Source organism: Chiloscyllium plagiosum, unplaced genomic scaffold (assembly GCF_037043375.1).
Source record: "Chiloscyllium plagiosum isolate Xiang-an unplaced genomic scaffold, Cpla_swu_hap1 HiC_scaffold_5, whole genome shotgun sequence".
Taxonomy (NCBI): Eukaryota; Metazoa; Chordata; class Chondrichthyes; order Orectolobiformes; family Hemiscylliidae; genus Chiloscyllium; species Chiloscyllium plagiosum.
Window position 1 is genome coordinate 63215980 of NW_028270143.1, and position 26383 is coordinate 63242362.

Here is a 26383-nt window from a genome sequence, read left to right on the forward strand (position 1 = left end):
CATGCAGAGTTTCCAGCTGCAGCCTTTTAATTCTAGCTCCTTGTGTGCCCTTCAGTGTGAGTCTGTGCTTCCTAAACTGCAGGCAAATGTATTGGTGAAGTGGCATGATAATGGTGTGGAGTTATCAGATGCTGGATGTGGATAACTGGAATGGGTAACTGGTATCCATGGATTGTGTGTCAAGCTGCATTTTATTCATCAGCAACATGGAAGTTGCTCAACACAAGCAGAGAGTTGAATCCACCAGATACCTGCTCTGGTTTCAACGCCGAGTTTTCTTGATGTCTAGCTTGTTTGGTAGGATCAAAACCTGAATATTCATGAGGCAAGTTGAGCCATCAACAAGTTGTTTAACAAGCAATAATCTCTCATAATTGGCAACTTGCTCTTGCCTAGTGAGGAAATCATCAGATTACTTGTGAAAAGCAAAAGGTAGGCACTGAGATGCTGTACTTCCCATTTGATTCGGCCACAAATCTTGCTATTGCTCACATCACTCAGACCACTACAAGACTAAGAGTTTAGACCGGGGAAGAAAAGTCAAAATATTTAATTCAATTTAAAATCATGTACAAATGGGAAAATAAAGTTAGGGAAGGAAAGATGGGATTGACAGAGGAAGCTTAAGACAGTCACTTCTTCTTTAAGTTTCAAGAATTTCCAAAACTAATTAAAGTCTGAACAGGAAGGTGATTTTTAAAAATGAACATTCCCTGTCATAGAGGTTCTTTGGCAGTATTTAAGAATGAACACAATATCAAAATTTGCTTGCTCTTTAATGGTTGAGCCCTAAACTTTATTTTAACATTTAGTATACTTGCCCTAATGAGCAAGTCCAGCGACTTCACATCGTTGATATGTTTGAATGTTTGAATGTTAAATCTCTTAGCAGACACCAATGTGGCAAAATCTGTGGCGGAGAAAGAAAATTCAAACAGCAACTTTTAGATTTTCACATTTGACTGCTCGTTTGCTAGTGTCAAAGATTGCTGTCCAATTTACTGTTTAGTTAAAATGTATGTTATTAGCTTCATTGTTAGTCTTGTTGCCAAATACAGGTCAGTATTTTCTGCTCTCAGTCCATTCACTTGCTTCAATAGCTCCAGGGAGTAATAGATGCTGCTTCCTAATGAACTGTGAATGACTGCCACATGACAGGTCTCATTTTGTTACAGGGAATTTCCTTGGGGTTTTCTTTCTTTTCAGTTGATAGTGGTGTGAGAGAAGACTCCAGAGTATTCTCCTGTTATTTTTAATCCAGGTAATATATTCAAACCATTGGGATTAGTAACCAGTAGGTTCAGTGAAGGTTACTGATAGTTCCTATGGTTTGTGGGTGGCCTGTAGGTTGTAATGATCTGTCAGCAGAATAAGGCTCAGAGCTGATTTGTCATTATCATGGGAAAATGCATTAGATGTAGGGAACAATGGTGGCAGTAAGCTTGAGTTAAATATAACTGTATGAAGGTCAAAAATATCACAGAACATAATTCATTCACACTGTCTGAGTTAATGAAGTTAGACATAATTGGACAAAAAATATGCAAATGGGTCTTTTTAGGGCTGTGATATAAATAGAGATGTATGGGCATGATTTTTCCTGCAACATAGGATCTACTGATAACCGGGCAGTTTTGCATGGGGCTGGTCAGATGGATCAATATGAAGTGAGCTTACAAAAGGTATTGAGCTCTATATTTCTCTTTGCTATGGCTCTAGCTTTTCTATATATGGTTGTGTTTTCTCTGTTTTGAGTGATTCTAGATGCTGTAGTGTTCCTGTGCACACAGAAAATTTCCACTCAATAAGTATTTCACGTAGAGAATCCACTCAAGTGCACTTTGACAACAAATGTAAGTACTTCAACTCAAGAGCAATGGTGCTGACTGCCATTTCCTCAGGACAAACTGATTGTAATAAATTAACTATGAAGTAGTTTATGTAGAGGAATTACCTTGATGCTGTTAAGTTGCTATTTTTTAAAAGTTGAATTGAGCTTTGCATGATACAGCTGCGAATATTTAAGAATCTACACAGTCACAATGAGATGTCTTTGTCAAAAAAAGTTAAGGGGTATGGTTCTGATTTTGGGTAATAGCATAAAGTTGTGATATTGAATTAAGTGGTGTACACCTATATAGATTAGATTCCCTACAGTGTGGAAACAGGCCCTTCGACCCAACAAATCCACACCGACCCTCCGAAGAGTAACCCGTTTCCCTCTGACTAATGCACCTAACACTACGGGCAATTTAGCATGGCCAATTCACCTAACCTGCACATCTTTGGATTGTGGGAGGAAACCGGAGCACTTGGAGGAAACCCAGGCAGACACGGGGAGAACATGCAAACTCCACACAGTCAGTTGCCCAAGGCTGGAATTGAACCTGGGACCCTGGTGCTGTGAAGCAGCAGTGCTAACCACAGGCAGTTGAGTTATATTCGAGCCCAGATGTCTCTAGAGAAGGAACATGCGGTGTCTACCAACACCCTCTAGCTGTTTAGGGAGAGGTGGACACCACAGGGAGTGAAGTGCTTTATTTCCCCCTTCTTCCTGGTGGTGAAAATTGAATAAAGATTTACACATCTGTTGTTCTTCACTGCGTCTCACACCTGCACACACACATCATGGGTGCTGGCGAAAATATAAGCACTACCGTCGTTAGGCAGTAGTGTGGGTGAAAATATACAAAATATAACAGGCAGTTGATCTAATTTTGTATGCAGTATCCGGTCACTGAAACTAAAAATTACTCTCAATCTTTCTGAACCCTTCTTGGGGTCAGTATCTCTAAATTTCCTGCATAGATGGTTGTCCATTATTATCACTCTGCTACCTCCCTTCTTAATGGTGCGGCCATCCACTACAGCTGCCAGGTTCTAAATGGCCAGCAGCTCTTGACAGGCAGGACTTCTAACCCAAAGGTCCTTGATTGAGGAGAAGTCTGGTTAAGTATCTGAGTGACACTTAAGTTGGTCAAACACTTCCTTAAAAGAGATGACGTAGGTCTCTCTCTGGATCCCCAGCTGGCAAGCGGCAACAGCCCCCTTTTCCACTGCCGTCATTAAATACATCTCCAGGGATAAAATTTAACATTCTACCCCATGTCATGGCTAATTATTCAAATGGGCAATTGACTCATGAGAAGCCCTTCCCATCTCCTCCCTGATAAAATATATGATCGGAAAGCCTGGAGTTTGGTTTCTTATCTCTCCACCAATTCAGGTCATTCAAGGGGCAACTAAAGTCCACTCCAAGGCTCCTTCTGCTGCTGCTGGTATTACAGGAGTGGCTGGGAGGCTCACCGTGAAAGAGGCATGACAGGTGAGTCAAAGGACATAAGTTTGCTCACTGAGCTGGAAGGTTCATTTTCAGACGTTTTGTCATCATACTGGGTAATGTCGTCAGTGAGTTTTCGGATGACCTACTGGTGGTATGACCAACTTTCTATTTATGTGTTTAGGTTTCCTTGGATTGTTGATGTCATTTCCTGTGGTGATGTAATTTCCTATTCCTTTTCTCAGAGGGTGGTCGATGGGAACCAAGTCAATGTGTTCGTTATGATTTGGAGATGCCGGTGTTGGACTGGGGTGTACAAAGTTAAAAATCACACAACACCAGGTTATAGTCCAACAGGTTTAATTGGAAGCTTCCAATTAAACCTGTTGGACTATAACCTGGTGTTGTGTGATTTTAAAATGTATTTGTTGATAGCGTTCCAGTTGGAGTTCCATGCTTCTCGTGGGTGTCTTTGTTTAGCTTGTCCTAGGATGGATGTGTTCGCCCAGTCGTAATGGTGTCCTTCCTCACCTGTATGTAAGGATGCTAGTGAGAGTGGATCATGTTGTTTTGTGGCTAGTTGGTGTTCATGTATCCTAGTGGCTAGTTTCCTGCCTGTTTATCCAATGTAGTGTTTGTTACAGTTCTTGCAAGGTATTTTGTAAATGACATTAGTTTTGCTCGTGGTCTGTATAGGGTCTGTCAAGTTCATTAGCTGCTGTTTTAGTGTGTTGGTGGGTTTGTGGGCTACCATGATGCCAAGAGGTCTGAGTAGTCTGGCAGTCATTTCCGAGATGTCTTTCATGTCAGGGAGAGTGGCTAGGGTTTCTGGACGTGTTTTGTCTGCTTGTTTGGGGTTGTTGCTGAGAAATCTGTGGACTGTGTTGTCTGGGTACCCATTATTTTTTAATACACTGTACAGGTGATTTTCCTCTGCTCTGCATAGTTCCTCTGTGCTGCAGTGTGTGGGGCCTTGTTGAAATAATGTTCTAATGTTACTTTGTTTGTGGATGTTGGGATGATCGCTTCTGTAGTTCAGTATTTAGTCCATATGTGTTGTTTTCTTGTAGATGCTGGTTTGAAGTTCCCCATTGGCTGTTCACTCTGTGACATCTAGGAATGGCAGTTTGTTGTTGTTTTCCTCCTCTTTAGTGAATTCTATGCCAGTAAGGGTATTATTGATGAGACAATAATGTGAGTCAATGCATTTCTGCTTGCAGACACTATTGGGACATGGTGGGGGGAGGGATCTCTTGTCAAAAGGCTTACATTGGCCATGTTAGACTTAGTTCCAACACGTGAGGTTAACCCTGCCTGTGTATCTCCTCCCACACACCTTTCTATGACTCCCAATCTCCACCATCACTGCCACCATTGGCCTGTAGCCAAAGGTGGAGGCTGCACCATCAGCAGCCATCAACTCTGCTATGATGCTGCCATTCAATAGAGGTGCTGACCTCTGCCTTTGAGTGGCGGCAACTCTCAGTGGGCAGGTTATCTGCCCCCTTCCCCAGATCCTTGAGCTGGGAGTTGACCAACCACTGTCGAGTGAAGCGCTTTCCCCAGAGGAGGCAAGGTGCACGTCCTGCTGACTCTCCACCCAGTATGTGAGACTCTCATCACCTCCATTAAATCCAGCTCCAAATGTCTGTTCTTCCTGTTCATTGTGATATTTAAGGGGAAAACCAAGGAGAGCACAAAAGAAAGCATTCAACTGGTCACCTGGGATAAATCAGGTCTTAAATGATCATTTTCTTTTGAACTGATAGAAAACAAATCTTAATGGAATACAAAATGGATAAGCGTGAGATCATGTACTTTGGTAGGAATAAAAGAGGCATGGACTAATTTTTTAAATGGGGTGGAAATTCAGAAATCTGAAGTGCAAAGAGACTTGAGAATCCTAGTCCAGGTTTCTCTCAAGGTAAATTTGCAGGTTGAGTCAGTAGTTAGGGAGACAAATACATTGTTGTTATTCATCTCGAAAGGACTAGAATACAAAAGCAGGGACATTCTTCTGAGGATTTATAAAGCTCTGGTCAGACAACAATTAGAGTATTGTGCACAGCTTTGGGTCCCATACCTCAGGAACGATGTACTGGCCCTGGAGCACGTCCAGAGGAAGTTCATGAAAATGGTCCCAGGAATTAAAAGCTTAATAAATGAGGAACATTTAAGGACTCTGATTCCATACTCGATGGAGTTCAGAAGGATGAGGGTGGATCTAATTGAAGCTTACAGAATGCTGAATGGCCTGGACAAAGTGGATGTTGGAAAGCTGTTTCCATTGGAAGGAGAGAGTAAGACCTGAGGGCACTGCCTTAGAGTAAAGGGAAGATCCTTTAGAACAGAGATAAAGAGAAATTTCTTCAGCCAGAGAGTGGTGAATCTGTGGAATTCACTGCCACAGAAGGCTGTGGAGGCCAAGTCATTGAGTATATTTAAGACTGAGATAGATAGATTCTTGAGAATCAAGGGGATCAAGGATTACAGGGAAACAAGTAGGAGAATGGGATTAAGAAGTTCTCCATTGGCTGTTCACTCTACTGTGACATCTAGGAATGGCAGTTTGTTGTTGTTTTCCTCCTCTTTAGTGAATTCTATGCCAGTAAGGGTATTATTGATGAGACAATAATGTGAGCCAATGCATTTCTGCTTGCAGACACTATTGGGACATGGTGGGGGCAGGGATCTCTTGTCAAAAGGCTTGCAGTGGCCATGTTAGACTTAATTCCAACACTTGAGGTTAACCCTGCCTGTGTATCTCCTCCCACACACCTTTCCAACCATGATTGAATGGCGGAGCAGATTCGATGGGCAAGTTTCTGCTCCTATGTCTTACGGTCTAATGGAATCCAAATTGATAGAACCCTTCCTACCAGTTTGGCTCAGAGATGGCTCCTAATGAATAAATTCATAAAATCAAAAGAATTAGGAGCATTTTACTCTTTGGACTAAGTTTGCTTGCATTGAACAAAACCTGTAGGAAACCCCTATTTTTATTTGAAACCTGGCATGCTTTGAATGTATTATTAATTTGTTATCAGTTTAGCAACATTCAATTTTCAAACATTACATTTCAAAGTGATCAAGTCATCTTTCAACCAAACTTATTTCATTTCAGTTTATTGTGTCCAGAAACTTCCGAGACCCTCCCCATTTGCCAAGTTCACTTGCCTCAGCAAGTAACCTCCTGTTGCATTCAGAATTGATAGTAATTAAAACTTATATCCTTAGACTATCTGACTACCCCTAACAAGGCTCCAAATCAGAGACAGAACAATATTTTATACGTTATAAAGTACACAAACATATGAAATGGGAGGAAAATAGGCCACTTAGCCCCTTGAGCCTGCTCCGCCAAACGCTGATCATGTTCTTATTGTGACCTCAACGCCAACTTCTCCCCAGATACCATTTGACTCCCTTGTTCATCAAGAATCTCTCTGTTTGCCTTAAAAATATTCAATGACCCTGCCTCCTCCACTCTCCAGGGAGGAGTTTTCCAAACACTTATATTTCTCAGAGAGGAAAAAGTCCCATTCATCTCTCTTACTTTTAAAACAACGTCCCTTAGTGCTAATCTATTGCAAAAGGGGAAATATTCTTTTGACACCCTTCTGGCCAAATCCTCTCAAGATCATATTTGTTTCAATCGCATTCCTGCTGATTCTTCCACCTCCAATGGATACAAATCAAAGGCCTCTTGCAATAGTGGGTAAACTCCTGGTGGATACAGTACACAAAGATTCACAACACCAGGCTAGCTTAGGCTTTACATTTAATGTTGCTTCACAACAATATTTGCTGAATTACAGGTCATTCGCATATCAAGTAGAATACAAATTACTTTAGTGATTGTTGTGGTTCTGTTCGCCGAGCTGGAAGTTTTTGTTGCAAACATTTCGTCCCCTGGCTAGGCGACATCATCAGTGCTTGGGAGCCTCCTGCGAAGCGCTTCTTTGATGTTTCCTCCGGTGTTTATAGTGGTCTGTCCCTGCCGCTTCCGGTTGTCAGTTTCAGCTGTCCGTTGTAGTGGTTGGTATATTGGGTCCAGGTCGACGTGTTTGTTGATGGAGTTTGTGGATGAATGCCATGCCTCTAGGAATTCCCTGGCTGTTCTCTGTCTGGCTTGCCCTATGATAGTAGTGTTGTCCCAGTCGAATTCATGAATTCGACTGGGACAACACTACTATCATAGGGCAAGCCAGACAGAGAACAGCCAGGGAATTCCTCGAGGCATGGCATTCATCCACAAACTCCATCAACAAACACGTCGACCTGGACCCAATATACCAAACTCTACAGCGGACAGCTGAAACTGACAACCGGAAGCGGCAGGGACAGACCACTATAAACACCGGAGGAAACATCAAAGAAGCGCTTCGCAGGAGGCTCCCAAGCACTGATGATGTCGCCTAGCCAGAGGACGAAAAGTTTGCAACAAAAACTTCCAGCTCGGCGAACAGAACCACAACAACGAGCACCCGAGCTACAAATCTTCGCACAAACTTTGAACTTTAGTGATATGGAACAATGGAACTGAAATATCCGAAACAGAAAAGTGCGACTTGAATGCAAATTTTCAATCAAGCTAATGGTCAAACTGTACTCTGTTGGCCTGAATGTAAGAATTGGGCTTCTAGTTTTAATTAATCAGTCATCAAAAAAAAAGCACACCAATGATGGACTGAATATTACATTTGTGGTCAAGTGCCAATTTTTCGAGGGTCTTTCTCTGTGATGTCAAGTGGGTTTTCTTGCACTTCTGTTCCAAATTTACCTCATTAACTACCTACCACACCCCTATGGCATACCTTACACCCGATACTAGCCTGATTCTCCCACTCACCAATGCCGGAGATTCTAGCCACTGGGGCACCTATCATCACGAGCATTGGTGCCTTAAAAAGTCACTGTGAACAAGTGCTGGTAGTCAGAAACTGTCTGACTACCTACAGTGACCTGACATTTGTCTCAGCGATATCTAACAATGTGAAACTGGCAATTTACTTTCAGTGCCTTCAGGGACCTTGGAGTGGTCAGAAGAGATCAGTCCTCTTCCCCTTGAATCAGCAGAGAAAACCATGACACCAGATCTGAGGTCAGGTCTGAGATCATTTCCTGGGTCAGTGCAGTCTCCACAATCCACAGGAATGCACAGTAATGAAGGAAGAAGATCAATTACCTTTGCTGCTCCACCAGGGTCAGTACCACCACCCACTGCCTGCTAGCTCATACACGTTCTATCTCAGCTATTGCACTGACCTCCCTACAATGGTCATGCTCTATGACTGTCACTTACTGTATGTAACATCCAACTTCAGTTCTCCTCACCCATCCAATCCACCCAACCTATGAACCCTGCGTGGCATTTGCATTGCCTACTCTCTCACTCAGGACACCTTATCAAATTTGCCCCATCTACTTCAGCACTCACAGCACTACCCACTTTCACCGCACTCAGTGCCCACACAGTCTAATTACAAGAGCCCCCAAAATTTGGAAGAGCCAATAAGGGTGATGGAGTGTCTGACATTTGGCTCCTTACTCCCTATGAGGAGAGAACCCTGGCCCAATGCTACTCATTGCACACTACTTCTAAATCTTGGCTGAAATACTTTCTCTCTTTTGTGTGTTGCAGGTACCAGCAGAATGCCCACTGTCTCATGGAACAGGTGTGCCAGCTGCAAGAAACGGCTTTCAGCACCTCTGAGCAATAGATCTCCGAGGCCTCAGAGGAAGCACCATCTTGGCTTCCTGCCCAACACCCACTCGCCCTTCACACACCCCAACCAACCCCCACCAACTCAGATACTGACATCCCTGTGGGAAAATTGGAATTGGGAGTGCCAGCTGGAGACCACTCCACAGAAGGAGAATAACTGGCACTTGGAGGACTTCTGGAGACCAAACTTCTATTGAGCCCATCAGCAGGAAAGGGCAGCATAGTGCCAGCAATCAGGGACTTTGTACACATGAACAGGCAGGAACAGGAGCCACAAACAGGTATGTGCAAGGGGTCTGGGATCTTGACCTCACTTCCCATACCCCTTCCTCACAACAATACAGAGTAGAGCCAGTTGGCACACAGCTGGAAGAGGAATCATACAGAGACCCATCAAAAGTCTCCTTTCGGAACACTCCAGGGCTTTCCAACTCCACCATGCTCACCACCCTTTGACTTGTGGGGTTCAAGCAAAGGTAGGTACTCTTGCTTCTAGCAAGGTCACACACAGCATGTCTGGGCCTTCCAGATCACCCATCCTGACCTCCAAGGTCAATAGGCAACATTGTAGGGCAAGCTTTCCACCCCAGCTATGGAACCCCAAACTGCACTGAGATATAATGGGAGGGCAAGGAAAAAGAAAATCACTGGGGGGAACATTGGTAGCACAGGTGGTGATATTGCACGATATATTAAAGCTCACATTTGTAAAAAAAATGTATATATGGCCTGTTTCATATACAGTAGTCTTTTTACTTGACTCTTTGTGTGTCACTACTGCAACTGTCATACAAGGAAGCCAGCTATCTTGTTCCACACATGATGTACCATGGGCAAATGTCTGAATTCGTTAAGTTGCTGCACCACATGCAAGCAACTACATCACTGGAGGGCAGTCCTGAAACTGAGCACCATTTCCCTAGGTGGACACACCGTGCTAATGCATGACAGGCCTCTATGTGCAAAACAAACATGTCTTGCATGAAATGGTCAGCCATGTTTGGAGCAGCTGGATGCAGTGCACACAGCAAGCCAATGTACAAAGACTACCCAGGATTGGGAACTGCAGGTGTTTTTCCTACAAAGCCTATGGGTCTATGTATGTATGATAATGTTGCTCTTCGGGGTTTGCATCATTTAGGTTCAGCATGTCTTCACTAAGAGGCAAGGCAAGGCAAAGCAGGGAAGTTGGTTTAGCACAAGAAGAGCAGATGAATACTTTAAGATGCAGCCTAGTTCTGTTGTGAGTTGGGTGCATGCTCCTGCACAAAGCGTTCTTGCAATCCTAGTTGCCAGTGTGCCCCAAAGGACAGCTTTAAAGTGCTGAAATGTGGAACAGGGAGGTTCCATGAGGGACCTGAGAGGCTGGTAGGTTTGGAAGGTCACGTTTATGAACAAAGGCTTCATGCAGTTGCTGCCCATTGACTGTAATATCAGAAGACAGTAAGAGCAGAATTAGGCCATTCAGCCCATTGAGTTTGTTTTGCCATTCAATCATGGCTGATAGGTTTCTCAACCCCAATCTCCTGCCTTCTCCCCGTAACCCTTCATCCCCTTATCAATCAAAAATCTATCTCTTTCTTAAAGACACTCAATGACTTGGCCTCCACAGCCTTTTGTGACAATGAGTTCCACAGATTCACCACCCTCTGACAGAAGATATTTCTCCTCATCTCAGTTCTAAAGGGTCATCACTTCCCTCTGACAATGTGCCCTCGATCCTAGTCTCTCCTACTAGTGGAAATGTCTTCTCCATGTCCACCCCCTCCTGGCCTCTCAGTATTCTGTAACTTTCAATCAGATTTCCCCTCATCCTTCTAAACTCCATTGTATACAGATCCAGAATCCCCAATTGTTCCTCCTATGACAAGCCCTTCATCCCTGGGATCATCCTCGTAAACCTCCCTTGGACCCCCTCCAATGCTAACACATCCCACCTTATATATAGCGCCCCAAAACTGCTCACAAGATTCCATTTGTGGTCTGACCAGAGCCTTATACAGCCTCAGCAGTAAACCTCTGCTCTCATATCTCATATCTCTGCCCTCTTGAAATGATTGATAACATTGCATTTGCCTTCCTAGCTGAAAACTGGATCTGCATGTTAACTAAAGAGAATCCTGAACTAGGACTCCTATGTCCCTTTGTGCTTCAGATTTCTGAAGCCTTTCCCCCTTAAAGAAAATTTGTCCTACCAAAGTTTCTCATGCTTTCTCATATTTTTCCACATTGTATTCCATCTGCCACTACTTTGCCTGCTCTCTGAGCTGGTCCAAGTTCTTCCCACTTCCTCAACATTACCTGTGCCTCCATCTATCTTTGGGTCATCTGCAAACTTAGCAACAATGCATTCAGCATCTTTGTTCAAATTGTTAATATCTAACTTATTGTGAGACATTGTTGTTGGGTGTCCAAAATAGAGGTCTGGAGGAGCAAACAGTGAGTTGGGGTCACCAAATATCTGCTTTGACTTTCTTGCCGAGAATTTTTTACATCTAGTTTGTTTGCAGTGGGTGGTAAAATAGGAGGCTGCATATTAATGGGGCAGGATTTGCAATTAATGAGTAACAACAAGACATAATCCCCATTCACTAGCAACTCACTGCTGCCCATGGAGAAGCTCATCTTGATGCCCAAAATTCGGTTGATAAATATAACTAGTTCCTCCCAATATCGAGATAAGTTTTGTTGGACCTTTCCCAGGTGTTTCACCATAGCCCACATTGCACAGACCCTGATAAAATTCTGTAAACAAGCTATAGGGATAGGTTAAACTAATCTCCCTATTAAAATGGACCATTCTTATCAAGTAAATACAAATATGTCAGCTGTAAAGTGTTTCCTGCAAAGTTAAAAGGAACCTCATATTGGCTAGTGGGTACCTACATCTCAGGCACAAGCTACTGTCCACAGACATTGGTATCTGACATGTGCCACCCCTGCGAACCTTATGGTACATTTCCAGTCCACTAACAGAATGCTTCCGCACTGGACTGCTGCACCTTGTGTTATAATGACAACTAAATTGGAATGTTGAAGTAAGGACGGCATGTGCTTAGGGACATTGACCTGACTCTTGGACTGGATCTGGCTGCATCTCTGGGCTCTTTGCTTGCTCTCGTGTGCTCATGGTGATCCCACCTGGTTGCCTATAACATCCCTACCTTGCTTTGCCTTTGTGCACTTCACCTCTCAGTCAGTGCCAGAGGCTCATATTATTTCTGTATTGCCATGCTCTTTAGCAGAGACACAAAGGCAGGCATTTTGACATGGTGTCAGCAGGCCTCAGCCAAGTCAATGGACCTTTGCTTAGGGTGTCTCAGTACAGCAAGTCAAGGGCAGCCTCCGATACTATTTCACAGGCTTGGGCACAGTCCGCTTAAGTGAGAGAAAACATAGGGCTGAAATTGGATGTGAGGGACACGACAGGGACAGGATAGATAGTTTGGTAAAATGACATGAGAAAACCTGCCAGATTTTACAGAAATCTCTCCAAAACATTCAATGCAACTTGCACTTAGCCAATAAGATTTATCCCAATGTCTCCAGTTCACAAACAATCTATCATCTTTATTGAAAAAAGGATTAAAAAATAAATTAAAATGTTACATAATCGTAGATATGATTATTCTGTTTCCTTGACTTCTAAATATGGTTTCAGTCTTGCAAGCACGCTCTTTTAGAATTAAACACTTAAGTGACTGGAATACAAACAAAAAAAACTTGACTCATTGCACAGAAACAAAGGGCAAAATAGAAATTGTTCCAAATAAATTTGCAAACAAGCTATGATTGTGGGTTGTCATTTCATATTTCAAGTATTGTACAGGCCAAGAAGTACTCTCAATTGTATTAACATTTTTGAAATAAAAACTTTAAGCACAGAATATCATGGCAGTCCAGTACTTACAATCTATCTTCTAGTGAAATATATGCACTCCATTTCTGGCTTCAGGTGAACCCATTGCCTATGAAACATAGACTGAATCTTAAATAAATGCTACTGTGATAAAGGGATTACTCTCCTAATGATCAGTAATGAGCTGGAAGCTTTGCTGACCTAACTTAATTAAAGCCCATGCTGAGCTACTTTTATGGCTTTAAAATACAAATTCTTCCTGCCATAAAACATCTGCAAAAATGTTTTTAACATATAAAGTAGAAGTGAAAAATGTGAAAAGCTTGGTGTTAATTTTATTCTCAGTATTTTCCCCAATAACTGAAATTCACTTTGCTGTGCATCATTTTTGCATATAGACTTCGATTACAATCACGAAAACATAAATAATAAAAGCAAATTACTGTGGATGCTGGAATCTGAAACCAAAAGAGAAAATGCTGGAAAATCTCAGCAGGTCTGGCAGCATCTGTAAGGAGAGAAAAGAGCTGATGTTTCGAGTCTAACTGACCCTTTGTCAAATCAAAGGTGTAGCAATGGGTACGTGCATGGGTCCTAGCTATGCCTGCCTTTTCATTGGTATGTGGAACATTTCTTGTTCCAGGCCTACCCGGGTCCCCTCTCACAACTGCTTTATTGGTACATCGATGACTATTTCGGTGTGGCTTCATGCTCTCGTCCTGACCTGGAATTAAAAAACACAAAAATATAAATAGTAGTTTGAAGCTGCATTAAAATATTTTAATGCAGCTGGTTTGTTAAGATTAGATTAGATTCCCTGCAGTATGGAAACAGGCCATTTGGCTCAACAAGTCCATGCTAACCCTCTAAAGAGTAACCCACCTTTGACTAATGCACCTAACACTATGGGCAATTTAGCATGGCCAATTCACCTAACCTGCACATTGTGGAGTGTGGGAAGAAACCCACGGGGAGAATGTGCAAACTCCACACGGACAGTCACCTGAGGCTGGAATCAAACCGAAGGCCCTGATGCTGTGAGCTAGCAGTGTTAACCACTGTGCCACCATGCCATCCCAAGAAGTTGCCTTCTTCTCAAGTCACAAGAGACAAATGACAAAGGCCATTTGGTTCATCTCAGCACCTGCTGACCCGATCACCTAATTAAATCTGGGACGAATGTGGAGTTTATAACTCGCCTACTTGTTTTGAAGCAATACCCAAGATATTGTTTGTTTTTTTTTCACAAAGGGATTTCTTTTAAACATCAGTCTTAAATTTAATTTATTGGGTTTCATGTTTGAGAGTTTTTATTATTCGCCTGCTTGGCTGCAGGTGAATCAGAAACATTAAAAGTGTGATCTTGTGGGTAACTGTGGCCTTATGGCAAAAAGCTGAAGCATGATAGTAAATTATGGTAATTTTACACAAAAACACCACATCAACTTGCTTTGAAAGGAAGAAGGAAAACTAGACTGCTAGTTGAGGCGAATGGCTTCTACTGAATGTTATTCGACTTCTGTGGTTGCAAAAAGGGATAAAAGACTAATAAGAAGAACCATGGACACAGATCTCTCTGTTGGCACAACTCTTGGACAAATGACCTCATAACTGTGAAGATCTTGTGCAAGGGTGCATGGCATTGAGCACTCTGGAAGACTAGAAGAAACATATTAAAGAAGGCACACTGAGACATCTACGGTGACAACTCGAACCTGACCATTATGAAGAGAAGATACTAAATAAAAACTGAAAGAACTGCAGATGCTGCAAATCAGAAACAAATTCAGAAGTTGCTGGAAAAGCTCAGCAGGTCTGGAGCATCTGTAAAGAGAAATCAGAGTTAACATTTCAGGTGCGGTGGCATGGCGATGTTATCATGCCGAATCTTCAGAAACAGGAAGGGCTGCATTTTAACACAGCTTGGCAGGCTACGAGCAGGTTGGGATACAAACATTACATCTTGTCACTCCTCTTTAAATTGGCCAAGGCATCAGCATACCTCTTCTAGTTTCCTAACCAATGAGAGAAAACCTGGTGTGATGTTGATCTGCACCTCACTGAAATCTCAGGATCTGAAGCCATCTTGTAAAAGATCAATTCTACAAATACCATGAATGAGAGAGAGCAATGTACTGATGGACTCCCACCATCCTCACATCCCTGGTTCTTGAAGATCATAATGATGGCTATAAAAGCCTACAGTTCAATATTGTTCTCTGTGAACAGCTGAAAGTATACGTTCATGATTACAAGTGACGAAGGATGTGAAAATAAACATATTCATGGCAAACTTGCCACACTGACACAAAGACTCACTGACCATATTAGGGCAGGAAAGTTAAGTATCCCATTTGCATAATTTTGACTTCTGCACTTCTTTTTGTAAAACATTCTTCAGACCAACACACCTTGCACCACCATCCATTCCTCTCTCTCTCCTGAGGCAAGTCTTCAAATCTCCACCTAAACAGCTTCTGTCATTAACTTTACCTTATTGGCATCTCACATTGTCCATCATAGCTACGCTCCATAAATGTTAACATTCCATACTCTCATGACATTTTCATTTTAGACACTTGGCTTTGATCTTTCTCCAGTTCTGGATGAGAATGCAACACACTAGGCGTTGGTAGAATACTGGGGTGCCTGTCCCAATTTCTTATTTGCTACTGTAATCGTTGGAGGAGAAGACTCACTCGACATCAGTAGAGTGTCAAGATGCAAGACAAGTGGAGGTGGAGAGATGGGGATTTCCCAGAATTGGATATCACATAGAGTAATAGAGTCATCGGGATGTACAGCATGGAAACAGACCCTTTGGTTCAACTCATCCATGCCGACCAGATATCCCAACTCAATCTAGTCCCATCTGCCAGCACCCGACCCATATCCCTCCAAACCCTTTCTATTCATATACCCATCCAGAAGCCTTTTAAATGTTGCAATCATACCAGGCTCCACCACTTCCTCTGGCAGCTCATTCCATACACCACCCTCTGCGTGAAAAAATTGCCACTTAGGTCTCTTTTATATCTTTCCCCTATGCCCTCTAGTTCTGGACTCCCCCACCCCAGGGAAGAGACTTTGTCTATTTATCCTATCCATGTCCCTTATGATTTTATAAACCTCAATATGGTCACCCCTCAGCCTCTGACGCTCCAGGGAAAAAAACCCTAGCCTATTCAACCTCGCCCTGTAGCTCAAGTCCTCAAAACCTGGCAACATCCTTGTAAATCTTTTCTGAAACCTTTCAAGTTTCACAACATCTTTCTGATAGGAAGGAGACCAGAATTGCATGCAATATTCCAAAAGTGGCCTAACCAATGTCCTGTACAGCTGCAACATGATCTCCCAACTCCTGTATTCAATACTCTGACCAATAAAGGAAAGCATACCAAACGCCTTCTTCACTATCCTATCTACCTGCAGGTTCACTTTCAAGGAGCTATAAATCTGCACTCCAAGGTCTCTTTGTTCAGCAACACTCCCTCGGACCTTACCATTAAGTGTATAAGTCCTGCTAAGACTTGCTTTCCCAAAATGCAGCACCTCACATTGATTTAAATTAAGCTCCATCTGTCACTTCTCAGTGTATTGGCCTATCTGGTCCAGATCCTGTTGTAATCTGAGGTAACCTTTTTTGTTGTCCACTATACCTGCAAATTTTGTGTCACCTGCAAACTTACTAACTGTACCTCTTATGCTCACATCACACGTAACAGTCACTCTTGCTGACATCTTAATAGCAGCTTTTGAAATATGACAATCTCCTTAATTGTGACTTCAAGCTTTTTCAACTCAACAGCTCTAATTTATGCCTTTCACCTCTATCAGGTCCTTTATGCATCACCGAGGAGTTGCTGAATGAAGATAAAGACTTTTCTCAGGAGATCACTCATCATGCAAAATGTCCACATATTCTAAAGCATACACTTTGTTGGGGCAACCAAGACAGGTTTTTGGGTTATTAGTTAGTGAGCCACACATCAGATTTGAGCAGCATCAGTTAATGAAGACAGAGACTGTAGCAGACAGAATGAGTAGAAGCCTCGAAGCTCTGCCAACTGGGTGCAGATAAAATATCAAGATTTAGCATGATCTTCTTAACAACATTGAGATACTTAGAATCAACATGGTAAACTCCGAAACTGTTGCCATTGTCATCAAGCACAAATACTTTTCATCTTCTTCTTGGTAAAACAATTAAGCTGTCCTTTGATCTTTAGCACGTAAACCACTCAGGCAAATTGCAAGCAGACTGCAGAGCATTCCACATGATCCCCTTCATTTCCCCAAAATGTAAAACTCAGTCACAAAACATAATAACCTTAAAAACCTCATGATGATAACCATGAATGGATTAGTACACTTTGCATGGGCAGCTGAGAGAAGGTACATCCAGAGTCAGGTACAATCCATTTCAGTGTATGCCACTGGAAATTTAGTGAACTGTGGGAGCTCAGTGCACAATGGATGAGGTGTCATTTGTTTCTTTTCATGAGCTCAGAATTTGTAAGGTCTTTTTCAGGGTTTATCATTTGAAAGACTATATTTTCCAGCTTCAGAGCAGAGAGAAGCCTGAGGGAACTGCCGACAGGGAAAACAAAGGGTGACATTACAGGAAGTGGTGTGTTGATTGGTTTACGATTTTTAAAAAGTGTGATTTTGGAAGAAGGGATTAACTGAGAAACAACAGGAAGAAGTGAAAGTCAGAGCCAATATAATAAAGGAATATGAAGAAGCAAAGTAGGGCAAGGAAGGTACAGTTAGTGTAGGTGTTATGCACCAGACTAAATCTCCTCCAAACATATCAAGGAGATAGCCTAGACTCTAACTATATGCCTCTATGCCTTTGAATAAGATTCAAAGGCATAGATAAGGCACTGCATTCCAGGTGTGGTTTGATTGATTAAACTACTAAGTTTTAAGCAAAACGTTCTTTATTCTTACTCCACAGTTAAAATATAAACAAAAAAAAAGAAGCAACCCCACCACAAAATCACAGCAATGTACAGGAAGAGACCCTTTGGTCCAACTCATCCACGCTGACCAGATATCCCAACCCATTCTAATCCCACCTGCCTGAACCCGGCCCATATCCCTCTAATCCCTACCTACTCATATACCCATTCAGATGCCTTTTAAATGTTGCAATTGTACCAGCCTCCACCACTTCCTCTGGCAGCTCATTCCATACACACACCACTTTCAGCATGAAAAAGTTGCCCCTTAAGTCTCTTCCCTTTTCAATCTTCCCCCTCTCATCCTAACCCCCCCACCTCCCTCCCCTCACCCCCCCCAACCATAAACTTTTCTGAACACCACCACCCCAGGGAAAAAGACCTTGTCGATTTACCCTATCCATGCCCCTCAAGATTTTATAAACCTCTGTAATGTCACTCATCAGCCTCTGACACTGTAGGGAAAAAAATCTTTTCCTATAACTCAAACTCTCCAACCCTGACAACATCCTTGTAAATATTTTCTGTACCCAATCACATTTAAATAATTCTCATAGATAGCGGAATGAACAACCAGTAAATGAAATATACCAAATTCAAATCATCATTTCAAGATTCTGTATTGAATAAATATTTAACCATATATTTGAGGTGAAAGTAAAAGTTTAAGCATTATTTAAAAAAAAGTTGAACAAATATAGTCATTAATTTTCATTGTGACATTTAGCAACATTCCACAACATCAAATGATTTTTTTAAGGTCAGATCTGCTATTTAGTGATAATCATTATTCGATTACATCTGATTGAACAAAGTTTAACATTTCTGGGGTTTCTAACAGAGAAACAGCAATGTTCTCACCACATCAAAATACGATGATTGCTCCAGCTCTGTGAAGGCAATGTGAAGCTTGTGAAGGAACAATGAATGATTTTGAATTTAGAATTCCCATGTTAACCCGTCTTTGTTCTATTTGTCTGGTCAGTTTCAGAGAGTTAATGATTGTGAACACAGTCAGTTTACTGACAATAATTTCCATAAAATCATTTACACCAAGTGTGCCCAATATTTCACTCGGAGCACAAAGGGATTTGTTGTATGAGTGTGTAAGAATCTGAAAGGGTTAGTGCTGAGGAGTGATTTAAGCACTGCCCAACATGATGATGTTACATGGACATGGAGAGAGAATAGCTCAGAATCCTGAGGAGTAGCTCCTAATATTTGGGTTTTTCTTTTGGTCTGTGTGACAATGTCCATCATATGCTTCGAGAGTTTAGTAATGACACACATCAACTCCAGCCTCCCAGATTACTTTGATCCGCCACAATTCACTGACTGTCACAAGAAGTTCAAGGCAGACGCCATTTCCCTGGCTCTGGAACATCTGGATGACATGGATACTAATTCCAGAATCCCATTCATGGACTTTATCACTGCCCTTAACACCATAATTTCAACAAAATTCATCTTCAAACTCTAAGACCTGGAACACTGTTCTACCCTGGATCCTTGACTTCCTGACTGCAATCAGTAAGGATAGGTGACAACATATCCTCCACAATAATCCTCAACACCAGTGCCCTGCAAGGCTGTGTACTCAGCCCTTTACTATACTCCTCATACACTCACTACTGTGTGGCCAAATTTTGGTCTAACTTTGTTTACAAATTTGCTGATGACACCACTGTAGTGGGTCGGATCTCAAACAATAAGCCTTTCTTCCAGTGACTCTGTCTACACTTCCTGCTTGGGAAAACAGCGAACATAATCAATAACCCCTCCCACCCCAGTTATACTCCCTTCCATCCTCTCCCATCCGGCATAAGATACAAACAGATTTAAGAACAGCTTCTTCCCTGCTGTTATCAGATTTCTGAATGGACCTCTCATATATTAGAGTTGATCTTTCTCTGCACCTTCTCTGTAGCTGTAACACTATATTTTGCATTTTATTTTGATGTACTTATATAATGTATGATTTATCTAGTTAGCATGCAAAACAATGCTTTTCATTGTACCTCGGTACATGTGACAACAATAAACCAAGTCAAATCAAATATGAACACAACTTATACTTAATTGTTAACATTCAGTGAATGACATCTTGATTAAGAAATTAGATTAGATAAATTTCCTTACCACACTAGATATAGCAGTCCCTATAGACCACTAATCTGAAAGAAGATGGAGGCAGAAAATCTGCCTCAGAATGAGCAATAGTACAGAGAGCCTATATAACATAATGGACAGTGACATGATTGCTCAGAGGACTGAACTGGAGATGCGGTTCCTGATAACTTTCTAAACAGATAGGCTATGGAGCACATGGTTTTAGCTGCTTAAAATCTAGTAGCACACATAGGTCTCAGTCCTACTAATTTGTTTGAAAGCTAACAATGCTTAGGCAAGTCAAGTGTGTTCTCTGTACCAGAGGACAATGGACTTTATAGTGGAGAAGTCGAAAATTTAACATTTCTATTTCCTCAATAATTCAATCTTTGAACTCTTAATTATGATGATTGGCATTTCTTTTGGGACAAACATTAAACTTTTCAAAAACAAACTAAGAATCAGTTTTCTGGAGACTTGAAGACCCTGTGATATAACATATTTAACAGAACATTCTAGGGATATCTCATAAAAATGATGTTATCTTAAAAATTCATAAATCTCACTACAAGGATGATTTTATTCTGCATTTCACGTATGAGGAGTGCTTACATTTCTGATCTATTATGGCCATTATGCTCTTCCTGAATTCATTTTCAGGAAACTAAAACTGCCACCAGTGACAGGGGATAATGTGAACTGTTGAGTTCAGTTGATGATAAGCCAATTAGATTAGCTGAAATAAATTTTTTTATTTAAATGAACCTGCTCTTATGATTCATGAGACATTAATGGCTGATTTTTCTATTGCTAAGTGCAAGCTGCATCAAGTTTTTTGAGGGATTTATCACCAAAAGGTCTAACAAGTTTTCTCATCATTACTTATCAAATTCACCTCCTTTATGACCTATCCTGCCCCTACAGCATCCGACATATCCAATCCTAGTCCCATTTTACTATACTCCATTCCCAGAACAACTCGCCACTCAGCGTCCCTGGTGCTCATATCATCTTTGAAATGCCACTGTTAACCCAAATGAGCACTAGAATTACAAAACGACCCTTCTTAATCAAAAATGTTTCCAGAAGATTTTGGCGAAGGGGAAGTTAGCTCACAATTCTCCCAGAAGGACATGGAGGTCTTGGTCAAGGGATGATGTAGGAGTCCTCTTTGTGGAGAATCAGCAGAGGAGGCCGCAACACCAGAAGCTGGCAGTTTGGACTGAGGGCATCACCCCGGTCAGTGCGGTCTCCAAATTCCAGAGGTAGGGCCAGCAAGGCGATCAATGACCTTTTCTGCTCTGCCAGGGTGAGCAACACACTCATGATGTGTCATTCTCACAATTGACTGGAACATCTTCCTTTACCAGCTGTCATAGAACATAGAACAAAGAACAATACAGCACAGAACAGGCCCTTCGGCCCACGATGTTGTGCTGAACATTTGTCCTAGCTTAAACACCTATCCAATTGCCGCTTAAAGGTTACCAATGATTCTGACTCTGCCACTCCCCCAGGCAGCGCATTCCATGCCCCCACCACTCTCTGGGTAAAGAACCTACCCCTGACATCTCCCCTATACCTTCCACCCTTTACCTTAAATTTATGTCCCCTTGTAACACTCTGTTGTACCCGGGGAAAAAGTCTCTGACTGTCTACTCTATCTATTCCCCTGATCATCTTATAAACCTCTATCAAGTCACCCTCATACTTCGCCGTTCCAATGAGAAAAGGCCTAGCACTCTCAACCTATCCTCGTATGACCTATTCTCCAATCCAGGCAACATCCTGGTAAATCTCCTCTGCACCCTCTCCAAAGCTTCCACATCTTTCCTAAAATTAGGCGACCAGAACTGCACACAGTACTCCAAATATGGCCTTACCAAGGTCCTATACAGCTGCAACATCACCTCACGACTCTTGAATTCAATCCCTCTGCTAATGAATGCTAATACGTCAAAGGCCTTCTTACAAGCTCTATCCACCTGAGTGGCAACTTTCAAAGATCTATGAACATAGACCCCAAGATCCCTCTGCTCCTCCACCTTACTAAGAACCCTACCGTTAACCCTGTATTCCACATTCTTATTTGTCCTTCCAAAATGGACAACCTCACACTTGACAGGGTTGAACTCCATCTGCCACTCCTCAGCTCAGCTCTGCATCATATCTAAGTCCCTTTGCAGCCGACAACAGTCCTCCTCACTATCCACAACTCCACCAATCTTCGTATCATCTGCAAATTTACTGACCCACCTTTCGACTCCCTCTTCCAAGTCACTAATAAAAATTACAAACAGCAGAGGACCCAGAACTGATCCCGGCGGAACTCCACTTGTAACTGGGCTCCAGGCTGAAAATTTACCATCTACCACCACTCTCTGACTTTGACCGGTTAGCCAGTTCTCTATCCAACTGGCCAAACTTCCCACTATCCTATGCCTCCTGACTTTCCGCATAAGCCTACCATGGGGAACCTTATCAAATGCCTTACTAAAATCCATGTACACTACATCCACTACTCTACCCTCATCCACATGCTTGGTCACCTCCTCAAAGAATTCAATAAGACTTGTAAGGCAAGACTACCCCTCACAAATCCATGCTGGCTGTCCCTAATCAAGCAGTGTCTTTCCAGATACTCATAAATCCTATCCCTCAGTACCCTTTCCATTACTTTGCCTACCACCGAAGTAAGACTAACTGGCCTGTAATTCCCAGGGTTATCCCTATTCCCTTTTTTGAACAGGGGCACAACATTCACCATTCTCCAGTCCCCTGGCACCACCCTCATTGACCCCCATTGACAGTGAAGACCCCCATTGACATACCGCCTCCCCCCCCCACCAACCCAACATATTCTGAGACCACTAACACAGCCTGCACTAGCTTTGACAGCTGTACCACTCAATTTCATCTCACTCAGTTCCTCCCTTTCTCTCATTACCAGGAGAAGACAGCCCATAATAGAGCAAAGTGGGCCAACAGAGGGGCGTGCCATTAGACTCCTTATTCCCTCTGAGGAGGGTATCCTAGCCCTCACAGGAGAATACCGGGATCTATCCTGGCAACTGAGTAAGTATCACTCTTTATTCCCTGGAAATCTCACATTAAACCAATTATCAGTGTCATTCATTGCATGCCATATCTAACCACTAGCTGCAATGCCTTTTCTCTTTTGTCTTCCAGTCCCCTCCAGCATCTTCACTACCTACACATTGAAACTGCCAGCTTCCTCGGAACACACTTCTTCTACCTTTGAGGGCGACAATGCCGAGGCCTTAGAGGAACCAATGGCAAAGCTGTCTCCTCTCACCCTCACCAGCTAGGATACTGATTCCTTTAGTACATTTGGTTTAGAAAGTATGGGAGCACAAGCTGGTGAGTATCACAGTTGTAGTAGTTCTGCATCAGCCAAAGAAGATACACATTAGACTACTGGCACTCTGAGGGTTCTCAGAGACCAGTTACCTGCTCAGCATCAGGTAGGAGAAGACCATGGGGTGTGGGAAATCCGGGATTTTATCCACATGTACAGAGAAGAACTGGAGCGGCAGACAGGAGTATGTGGGATACCCAGAAGCTGCAGTGGTGCAACAATCATGTGACTGTCTGACTGCCTCCAGAGGTGCTCCTTCCTCACAAGGAGGCTGTGTGGTTCCAGGAAGCACCCAATCAGAGAAGGAAATACACACAGTTCCCTCAGGAGTCTCCACTCAGGATACTCCAAAGGTGGTACTGCCACTGACTTCCATTCTGCCTGCTCTATTTGACCCTTCGAAGTTCATGCTGAGAACAGTCCTCTTGCATCTGGCAAGAAGACCTGCGGCATATTTGGCTGTGCAGACATAAATGACCCCATGGTTGCCCACCAAACCTCTGGACTTATGGGCTTTCCTGCTGTTGGGGCTCCCTCCACCCCAGCTGGAACCTGAGACTCCACAAAGATGTACTGAGAGGGAGAAGGCAATTTAGTGGCATAGGTGACAATGCACTGTCACTTTTAAAATAAATGGCACTGCTTTGACCTTACATTTGGTCGTTTTTCCCTTTTTGTAACCCTGAATGTCCTTAGTGTCATAGAGTATTTGTTCCAGTGTGTGGTGTAACTTCATGGCCACATAATTTACCATGGATGAAAGTCTGTGATGTGAGCCTGCCGCATCATCTGGAAGCAAGGTGTTTCATGGCGTATACAGTGAAATGGGTGCTGCAGACACCACTGACCCTGGTCCTACAACATCCCTATTCCTTCCCTGGCCACAATGTTCAACAGTGTTGGTGAGCAATGTCTGTGAGAGGGAGGTGAGAAACACATAACGAGCCAATGCATTTGGATCACCAAAGATGAGGGGCCTAGCTGATCTGTGTCCTGTTCAGTACATGGGTCTACATGTAATGTTGTATCCCTTTCAAAGTCCTCAAATTGGTGGACCCTGTCGTCTTTTCCCACATAGGTCAAGAACATACCCTGTCCATTCTGGTTGGGGTTGTAAACATTTTCTTCCTAATGTCCATTTTCGATTTCCAGCAAGATGGCAGGCTACAGCGAGTGCTCTGTGATAAAGTGACTTGAAATGTTAACTCTGATTTCTTTCCACAGATGCTGCCAAACGTACTGAGTTTCTCCAACAATTTCTGTTTTTGTTTCAGATTTCCAGCTCCTGCAGTTCTTTGTTTTATCATAGAGAGTGGTCCTCAAACAATGGCTTCCAGTCTCGGTCTCCACAGGTGAGTGAATCTCTGAATATCTAAATCCCCTCCTTAGTAGCCCTTCCTGAAAACACCAGAGGCTTTGCATGTGCCCAGGTTCCCACTAACCTTCCTCGCCCCCCCCCCCACACTTACATGAGCCTGGGTTGCGTGAGCAAGCAGGTAGGCATTAACTGAGTGAGTTCTAAATGAAGGAGTGAATAAGCTTGTGATGCAGCCTGCACCAATCTGTGAGCTGATTCCTGTCCATGTGAACAGAATGTCTCTGCTGCAGCTTTTCAATACTAGTTGCTGGTGTGCCCTGCAATGCAAATCTGTGCTTTGTGAGCAGGCTGTGAGCTTATTGGAGAGGTGCCGTGATGAGGGCTGCATGAAGTCTGTGCCTGTGAATTGTACTGCAATGCAGTTTGGTCTGATGCAATATGGAAGTCCTTCAGAGCAAGTGGCAAGCTAAATTAGCAGGTGATTTTCATGTTGAATTTTCTTGATGTTGAACTTGTTTTAGTGTGTTGTTGGTTTTGGAAGTTGAAAATAGTGAGGAATGTTGGGCCATTAACAAGGTGCTTAACAAGTAATAACTTCCCCGTGGTTGGCAACTCTCTACTGCGAATTGAGAAACTTGCCACATTGCTTGATAAAAGTATAAAAGGTGAAGTGAAGAGTTGACATAGGCCTCACTGGACTTCTCATCTTATTCTGTGAGAAATATTGCCATAGCCCTGTCGCTCAAACCTACATGAGATTCCTCCTAAATAATCAAATTCACTACTGGAAAAGCAGGATACATTCCTCCTATTGTGGCTTATATGCCTTTCTCCACGAGTAGTGCTATAAACAACAAACTTAGTTTGAGACAAAAAATACTGCAGATTGTGGAATCTAAGGTAGACAAGCAGGAGGCCAGAAGAACACAGTAAGGCAGGTAGCATCAGGAAGTGGAGAAGTCAATGTTTCCCATTTGTTTCCCATTATGACCAATGTTTTCAATGAAGTGTTGACTTCTCCACCTCCTGATACTGCCTGGTTTGCTCTGTTCTTCCTAACGTTCTTCTCATGAAATAGCTGCAACATTTGCTGCAAAATAATTGCTGTACTTCCCAAACAAATCATTGCAAGTTAGATTCCATGAAACATTTCTTTCAAATGTGATATGGTGTTTCATAAATGCAAGTTATTTTTCTTCCTGGTTAACATTGCTTGTACATTTTCCAACTCATTGTGTGAAGTATAATTTGAACTGTGAACTGATCAAATCATGCCAGAAGTAAATTTGATGATTTTATGCCAATCCTTGTGATTTGTGGAACTGCCTTCTCTTTTGACAGATGAATTTCATGACAATCCATTCATGCACACAATTGACTAGGCTGTTGTTAAACATTTAAATAAATAAATACATTACAAAAGCTGGATGTTATTCATATTCCTTGCAGCAGGGAATTATATTACTATTTATGTTGATTCAAACTCGTGTAACAAGCTGCCATCAATTAATCAATGAAACAAACCATTTTAATCTCTTGATCAAAAGACAGACCGTGGGCTTGATCAACACAAAATAAGCATTCCTTACTTTCACTTTCAGATATCGCCCTTCCGAATTGTAATAAATTAATCACTTGCATCATAGGCAATGCAGTTTGAACTCAAGTATGAGGGTTACAAGGATATATAAACTCTTAAAGGGGAACACTTAAGGTCCTGTCTGGTTGACAGGTTATAGGTTGGGC

The 26383-nt window shown here is 42.4% G+C and overlaps 1 protein-coding gene and 1 pseudogene across 1 annotated transcript in view; both read right to left on the minus strand.

The window, feature by feature from the left end:
* Positions 1–26383, minus strand: part of LOC122550254 (contactin-associated protein-like 2) — a 2045475-nt gene that overhangs the window by 340338 nt on the left and 1678754 nt on the right. The window lies entirely within an intron of this gene.
* LOC148149950 (uncharacterized) lies at positions 263–24458 on the minus strand (annotated as a pseudogene).